Source organism: Somniosus microcephalus, chromosome 2, assembly GCF_052327205.1.
Source record: "Somniosus microcephalus isolate GS21.2 chromosome 2, FLI_Smic_1.0, whole genome shotgun sequence".
Taxonomy (NCBI): Eukaryota; Metazoa; Chordata; class Chondrichthyes; order Squaliformes; family Somniosidae; genus Somniosus; species Somniosus microcephalus.
The window spans coordinates 131,340,743-131,348,361 of record NC_140988.1 but is presented as its reverse complement, the minus strand read 5'-3'; the positions used below and the strand labels follow the sequence as shown (position 1 = coordinate 131,348,361).

The following is a 7,619-nucleotide window of genomic DNA, read 5'->3' as shown; positions in this document are numbered from 1 at the left end:
CTCCTCCACTAAGTCAAGTGATATAGGAACACCAAAATAAAAAATCCCTTTGCTGTGAACTACCTGCCTGTTAAAACTTATTGGCCCTGAATTTTGCTGGGACTGTCCCAATCTCCTACCATAACATTGCTGGGAGTTCAACAGAACCTCTGAAGAAACTGAAAACAGCAAGAAAATGGAACAACCCCAGTAAAATTCAGGACCATTGACACTACAGCACTTATATTCTGATGCCCAACATGAGAGAACTTACTACATAAAATTACAACATCAAATTTGGCCCAACCATTCAGTATTGGTGTTTATCCTCTACAGAACCTGGCTGAGCTCTAACACTCATTTCATTTGGCTGAGATTAATGCATCACACATGTGAGAAGTCCTGCAGCAATTTTATGATAGGCACCAAGCAGGTGTGATGTACATCATCAAGAACATAAGAACATAAGAAATAGGAGCAGGAGTAGGCCAATCGGCCCCTCGAGCCTGCTCCGCCATTCAATAAGATCATGGCTGATCTGATCCTAACCGCCAATCTACTATGTAGAAGTGCATCAGCATAGAAATATATATCCACATAAAATTAGTATAAAATAAGCACACATACTCTCTTATATTAAAATGGAGTCTGGAACTGTTTCAACAGGCCAAAATGGCTTCACACAGTATAACATAAGGGGAAACGGGCAGGCCCATATTAGGAAGCGGTTTAAGGAAGAGGATGTGACTCCTTTGTAGCTTGCAGGCTAAGCAGTTCCAGTAAACAAGATAAGCCTAGTAGAACAAAAGCATGATAACCGAAGGACATGTACTGTAAACATTCGTATGAATGTCCAGAACCAAAGTGAGAGACAAACCGTCTCCATTGTATAAAATTAATTAACTTTATCTAAAGGTATTCCTGCATCATGACTTTTGATTATCTATTGACTAACCTTATCTTAAGACACTGAGGCTCTGCTGACCCTTTAGTCATCTTCTTGTTGACCTTAAACATTCCTTACTCATCTCTTTCTTAATGTTATTAATTGTGTCTCAATACCATACCATGTGATAAAAGGTTTTGATCTTTGTGTATAAAAAGGTGTTTTTGTCCATGTATTCGGAGAAGTCACGATAGCCATTGCCTACGTGAAGCTCCCCTTGCTAGCAAGTAGTTAAATAAAGTCTGCCTTTGACGATCACTTTGTTTCACAGAGTCTTATTGAACAGTCGAAACTTCGACAGTTTTCTTGGAGGTTCCACCGAGATCGCTTGCTGCCTTTCGGTAAGTCACGGACGAGGACACCATACTTTGCTAACGACAAATCCTGACTGGCCATAAGTGAGGTTTTCTCACAGAAAAGGATTTCTCTTTAGATACATAGTTGGTGTAGTCTGTTACTTCCGACGGGAGCACTGCGATCTGTTAAGACTCATGTGTGTTTGGAACTTGAGTTAACTTGTGTAACCTTTTGCTTCTTTTATCTTGACATTAAAAGGAGGAGGATACTGCCGGTTCAGGTTTCAAAACTGTCGGACAAAGGGAGACAGCAGAAAGGTCGCGACCAGGTTGAGTTCCGGAATATATGTGAGTGTACTGTGAAGGGATTAGCCTGAAGGATAGACACAGAAAGAAAGAAATAAGGGTACCAGAGGGCCTGTGAAGAGACTAGCTCGAAGGATAGGCAGAGAGTGCACAGTGACGTAAATCTGTGAAGGGACTACCTAGTAATCCCGAAGGATAGATTGGTAGTTAGAATAAGGATAAGCATAGCATAAGGATTCAGGAATAGAACACAACTGTTTTGTAAGATAACGCTTATATGTTATATGCATATGTAAAATTGTAAAGATTAAAAAAAAAACTGTTAGTGACTGAGTTGATCGACTAGGACAAGGAAGTGCCTGTCTCAAACGCGCAGCCTTAGACCGGTTGTTAAGAGGGGAAATCCCCCACGCGAAGGTCAGGACCCTGAAGTGGGCGGAGAGGCATAAAGGCACTTAGGATCGTGATACTCAGTCATTAGTTGTCAAAAGCTTGTAAAATAAGGCCTCGATCTGTAGAGCGTACCACGCAGATCGAGAAAACTGTCGGATTGTAATTTAGCTTTTGTAGAAAGCCTGCATAACTGTACCTACGTTATTTCATGTCTGAGTTCTTTTGTGTATCTGTTTGGACCTTCAAGTTATTCCTTAGTATTTTTCTTGATTGTTATTATTGTATGTTATTGTTCATCACTCTCAGCACTTTGGTCATCCTGTAGGGGTCGTAAGAGGGTTGAGGGTAAAACTTGCGACCCAGAACAAGTGCAGCTAGTGGAAATTGAGAACTAACTAGGATGGGAGCTGCACAAAGCAAGGTCCCCGAAAGGGGAACCCCAGCTTTCCATATTTTTCAAAATTGTGGCCGATCATCCACAAATGATTTACCTAAATGGTCTAATTGGACTAAGAATGACAAATACCCATTCCCTATAGATGGAACCTTTAATTTAGACAGAATAACATGTCTAGAGAATTGCCTCGTAACTAGAGACCCGCAGAGAAAAGGAAAAAAAAAAGGAAGTAAATTGGTCAGCCTTCTCAGATTGGAAAAAGGAAGCAGAGAGGCGACGCGAACGAAGTATAGAAGTTAGTAAACATAATAAAAAGAGGGATGAGATTAATCAGGAACAGAATAAACAACAAAAAGTTAAACAAATCAGGGTTGGCAGGGTCCACAAAATTTATCCGGAAACAGAAATACCCAAGCCCAGGTTCACACTCGTCCACAGACTAATTGGACAACTAGCAATCCCTGGGGAAATCAAAGTGGCCCAAACGAAGAGTTTGGACAAAATCCAAATTGTTCAGCATGACGTTACTTAGAGCCCACCCCAGACATTGCCCAGGAACAACAGGCTGTGGTACAATTGCCTGCAGTATCATTAAATTCTAAAGAAGAGCCATTTATAAATTTAAATATGAATGGAACACAAGTTCCATTTTTTGGTAGACACTGGAGCAACTAATTCGGTCTTGACTAAACAATATGCAGTAGGAGCACCTTGTATCAATCAGAGTGTCAAGTGTGTAGGACTTTCAGGAACAACCCAGACTATGGTATGGCCCACTCCATTGGATGTACAGATGAAAGACTTTCATGAACAGCATGCATTCTTATTATCTGAAGATGTTCCCATCAACTTATTAGGAAGAGATTTGTTGTGTAAAATGAAAGCAGTGATATCATGTATGGAAAAAGGACTGAAGGTATATGTTCCAACTGACAGATGTGGGATGTACCCATTGCAGGTCCACAATTCTCCTATTTTGTATTGTTGGACTAATCATGATGACAACCTCAGTAAACAATTACTGATGGCTGTGGGAGCATTGCAGTATGCCACAAGATCAGTATCAGAATACCAGAAGCAGTTTAATTTGGGACATTGGCATGATAAATTGCACTGTATAGCCTATTATGACAAAACGGGAGAAGATCTAGAAGTGGCAATTAATTACAAGCCCTTTCTGCATCAGAAATATTCACTTAAGATCCGAAGAATTTTAATTGGGCAAGAAGGAATAGCGTCACCAATCTTGTTGACCCAAACAGCATGGGAATTATTCAGGGTAAAAGACCCTAAGCCACACTGTACACTAGCAGTGGCGCATGAATTCAAATCTTCTGATCTAGGACAGATGGTCCTACGCCTATCAAAAGCTGCAGTTCAACAGGAGTGGAGAATAAGTCAGGGTTGGTTCAAGACCTAAGAGCAGTTAACGAGTCTGTTGTCCCTGCCTACCCGGTGGTCCCAAACCCAGCCACCATCCTGACCAGTATACCTCCTAATTCAAGGTATTATACGGTCATTGATCTCTGCTCAGCCTTCTTCAGCATTCCTATTCACCAAGATTCCCAGTTCCTGTTTGCCTTCACGTTCAAAGGAACCCAATACACATGGACCAGGCTGCCACAAGGCTATACAGAAAGCTCAACTCTCTTTTCGCAGTGCCTCAAACATGATTTACAGAACATTGTCTTAACCGATGGGTTAACCCTCATACAGTAAGTAGACGACCTGCTAATTGCATCACCTACCCAAGAGGCATTGTGAATCAGTGACTCAGCTTATCACTAAGCCTCGTATAGACATTGTAGAAACTCCTCTAGACAATAGCGATTTTATATTTATGTGGATGGATCAGCCCTCAGAGACGAAAAGGGCTCGCCAAAAAGTGCATATGCCATTTCCGATGATCATTCAATTATCCAAGTATGCTGACTACCATCTTTCTTTTCAGCACAACAAGCAGAACTGTTTGCCGTTACAAGAGCATGTATTTTAGCTACAGGAAAATCAGTGAATATTTATATTGACTCTCGGTATGCATTTGGAGTCACTCATAATTATGGTCAAATTTGGAAACTTAGAGGGTTCCTGACTTCATCAGGATCTACAGTTAAAAATGCTGAACAAATTGATAACCTTTTAAAGGCTTTCCAGTGTCCTAAAAAAAAAATTGCTGTTATTAAATGCAAAGCACATACAGGCAATCAAGACCAGGCTTCTTTGGGCAATGATAAGGCGGATCGAGCAGCTAAGGCTGCTGCTCTTTCTGATACAGGGTCACAAGTGTCTGCATATGTTCTTGGAAATCAAGATCCAGACAATCCCCCACCCACAATTGATGACGTTTTGGCCTATCAATTACAGGCCAGTCCGGACGAAGTGTTAGCTTGGGTGAATGATTCTTGTTTTGAAACACCTGAAGGAGTATGGGTCTACCATGACGGCCGCATGGTGGCTTCCAAGTCAATACTCCCATGGATTGCCTGATGTGTCCACATGTTCACATGCAGGCAAAGGGGGGATGGCAGACTATATCACACAAACTTGGTATTCACCAGGCAGTGACAATTACAAAACAAATTAGTGAACAATGCATTACCTGCCAAACAATGAACCCAGGTAAAACGGAAAAGATACAGGCTGCCTCCCACCCAAATCCAACAGGACCCTTTGTACATTTACAGATGGATTTTATTGAATTACCGGTATGTTTAGGATTTAAGTATGTATTAGTTATTGTAGATGTGTTTTCACGATGGATTGAAGCCTTTCCATGTAAAAAAAAAAATGATGCAGTTACTGTTGCAAAATGTTTGTTAAAAGAAATTGTACCACGATTTGGTATACCTGCACCTTTCAAGTGACAATGGACTTCTACTGCAGCTATCATCCACAGTCAGCGGGACTGGTAGAAAAATATAATGGTATGCTGAAGAATAAACTTTCTAAACTTTGCAATGAAACTGGACTTAAATGGGTCGAACTATTACCCCTAGCATTGATGATAATGCGAGCAGCAACTAACAGGACAACCGGATTATCGCCACATGAGATTGTTATGGGACGACCCCTAAGACTGCCATTTTCAGCGCCACTTACGGTTAAGCAAATGGACATCCATAAAATGGATGAGAACATGTTAAATTATTGTATTGCATTAACGAGATGTATTTCCAGCTTTCACCAGCAGGTAAAAGAGGCGCAAACAAAACCAGCGGAAGGAAGGTGCCATAACTTGGAACCAGGAGATAACGTATACGTAAAGGTCTTCAAAAGAAAGAACGGACTACAACCACGCTTTGAAGGGCCATACCAAGTACTCCTGACAACGAACACAGCTGTTAAAATCAAGGAAAGACCGACCTGGATACACGCATCCCATTGCAAGAAAGCACCAGACGGGGACATTTATTAAAAAAAAAGACTTGAGACGATGAAATTATTGTTTACGCTGTATGTGCTCATTGAGATGGTATACGTAAACTGTCAGAGATATATTGAAGAACCCCGAAAGAAACGAGAATTACATGTTAACACTTTTCTGTATATGGCTTACGAGCATGCTAAGGATAGTGGTAGATCTAGTTGCTGGGTCTGTGCCCATATACCCATTCACACCACAGGAGGAATCCCACTAAGATCTATTCCCTTTAATATTTCCGAAACAGCAGAATGGATCATAAGGCGAAATAGTTCAGGCAACCCAGACAGAACCATGGATATGATTCAGTGGAGATCAGCAGGTTATAATCTGACCACCTTCCAGGGATGGTATCAACCCAATTATAACCATATACTCGAGCGCCCCCTTCCTCTCCTTAACTAACACCTCAGGAGTTGGCAGACCGCAAGGGTCGTTATGCCTTAAAAAGGAGGTCAAGGTAGGGAGGAAGGTTGGACAGAGAATAGGAGAGAGTTCTTGCAATCAAACAGTCACGTGGCAACCACCTATTCCTGGTCTGACCAAGCAGGGAACGTTTTTACTAGAATGGACCAAGGTGTTTAATCAAACCAGTAAGTTGCTATGGGCTGGCGATGCTTTCCGCTTATGGAGGGAGATCAGGACAATCCCTTTCGTGAAGAGATGATACGGTTGGACAAAATACGATTTTAACAATTAGGATAGACAAGAGAGGAGAGACGATCTTAGATAAGGTCAGCCATCAATACAGGTATTATCCCGGGGATGGTCAAAACGGAAATGAAGTCGGTATCCTTAGGCCAAAATTTAAATTTGGCACGAGGACCGACAAAAGGGACTGAAAGAATTAATGTGGGCTATATTGTCCTAGGTAGGACAAAATGGGGGAATGTAGAAGTGCATCAGCATAGAAATATATATCCACATAAAATTAGTATAAAATAAGCACACATACTCTCTTATATTAAAATGGAGTCTGGAACTGTTTCAACAGGCCAAAATGGCTTCACACAGTATAACATAAGGGGAAACGGGCAGGCCCATATTAGGAAGCGGTTTAAGGAAGAGGATGTGACTCCTTTGTAGCTTGCAGGCTTAGCAGTTCCAGTAAACAAGATAAGCCTAGTAGAACAAAAGCATGATAACCGAAGGACATGTACTGTAAACATTCGTATGAATGTCCAGAACCAAAGTGAGAGACAAACCGTCTCCATTGTATAAAATTAATTAACTTTATCTAAAGGTATTCCTGCATCATGACTTTTGATTATCTATTGACTAACCTTATCTTAAGACACTGAGGCTCTGCTGACCCTTTAGTCATCTTCTTGTTGACCTTAAACATTCCTTACTCATCTCTTTCTTAATGTTATTAATTGTGTCTCAATACCATACCATGTGATAAAAGGTTTTGATCTTTGTGTATAAAAAGAGGTGTTTTTGTCCATGTATTCGGAGAAGTCACGATAGCCATTGCCTACGTGAAGCTCCCCTTGCTAGCAAGTAGTTAAATAAAGTCTGCCTTTGACGATCACTTTGTTTCACAGAGTCTTATTGAACAGTCGAAACTTCGACACTATCACAGAACCATCTCCTGAATCTAACAGAATTAGACACACGAAATAGGAGCAGGATAAGACTACATGGCCCCTGGGCCCGCTCCGCTACCCACAGGGCCATGTCCGATCCGAACCTAGACTCATGTCCAAATTCCTGCCCGCTCCCCGTAACCTTTAATTCCCTTTACTTCTAGGAAACTGTCTATTTCTGTTTTAAATGTATGTAATGATGTAGCTTCTACAGCTTTTTGGGGCAGCATATTCCATGGACCTACCCCCCTCTGAGTGAAGTAGTTCCTCCTCATCTCAGTTTTGAAAGAGC

General features: G+C 41.3%; 1 long non-coding RNA gene across 1 annotated transcript; it reads left to right on the top strand.

Moving 5' to 3' along the window:
- The first annotated feature begins 547 nt into the window (after positions 1 to 547).
- Positions 548 to 7,272, top strand: LOC147122954 (uncharacterized). The gene is made up of 2 exons (XR_015072931.1): positions 548 to 1,569; positions 5,495 to 7,272. It is a non-coding gene; the product is annotated as an uncharacterized LOC147122954 (long non-coding RNA).
- Positions 7,273 to 7,619: the final 347 nt, after the last annotated feature.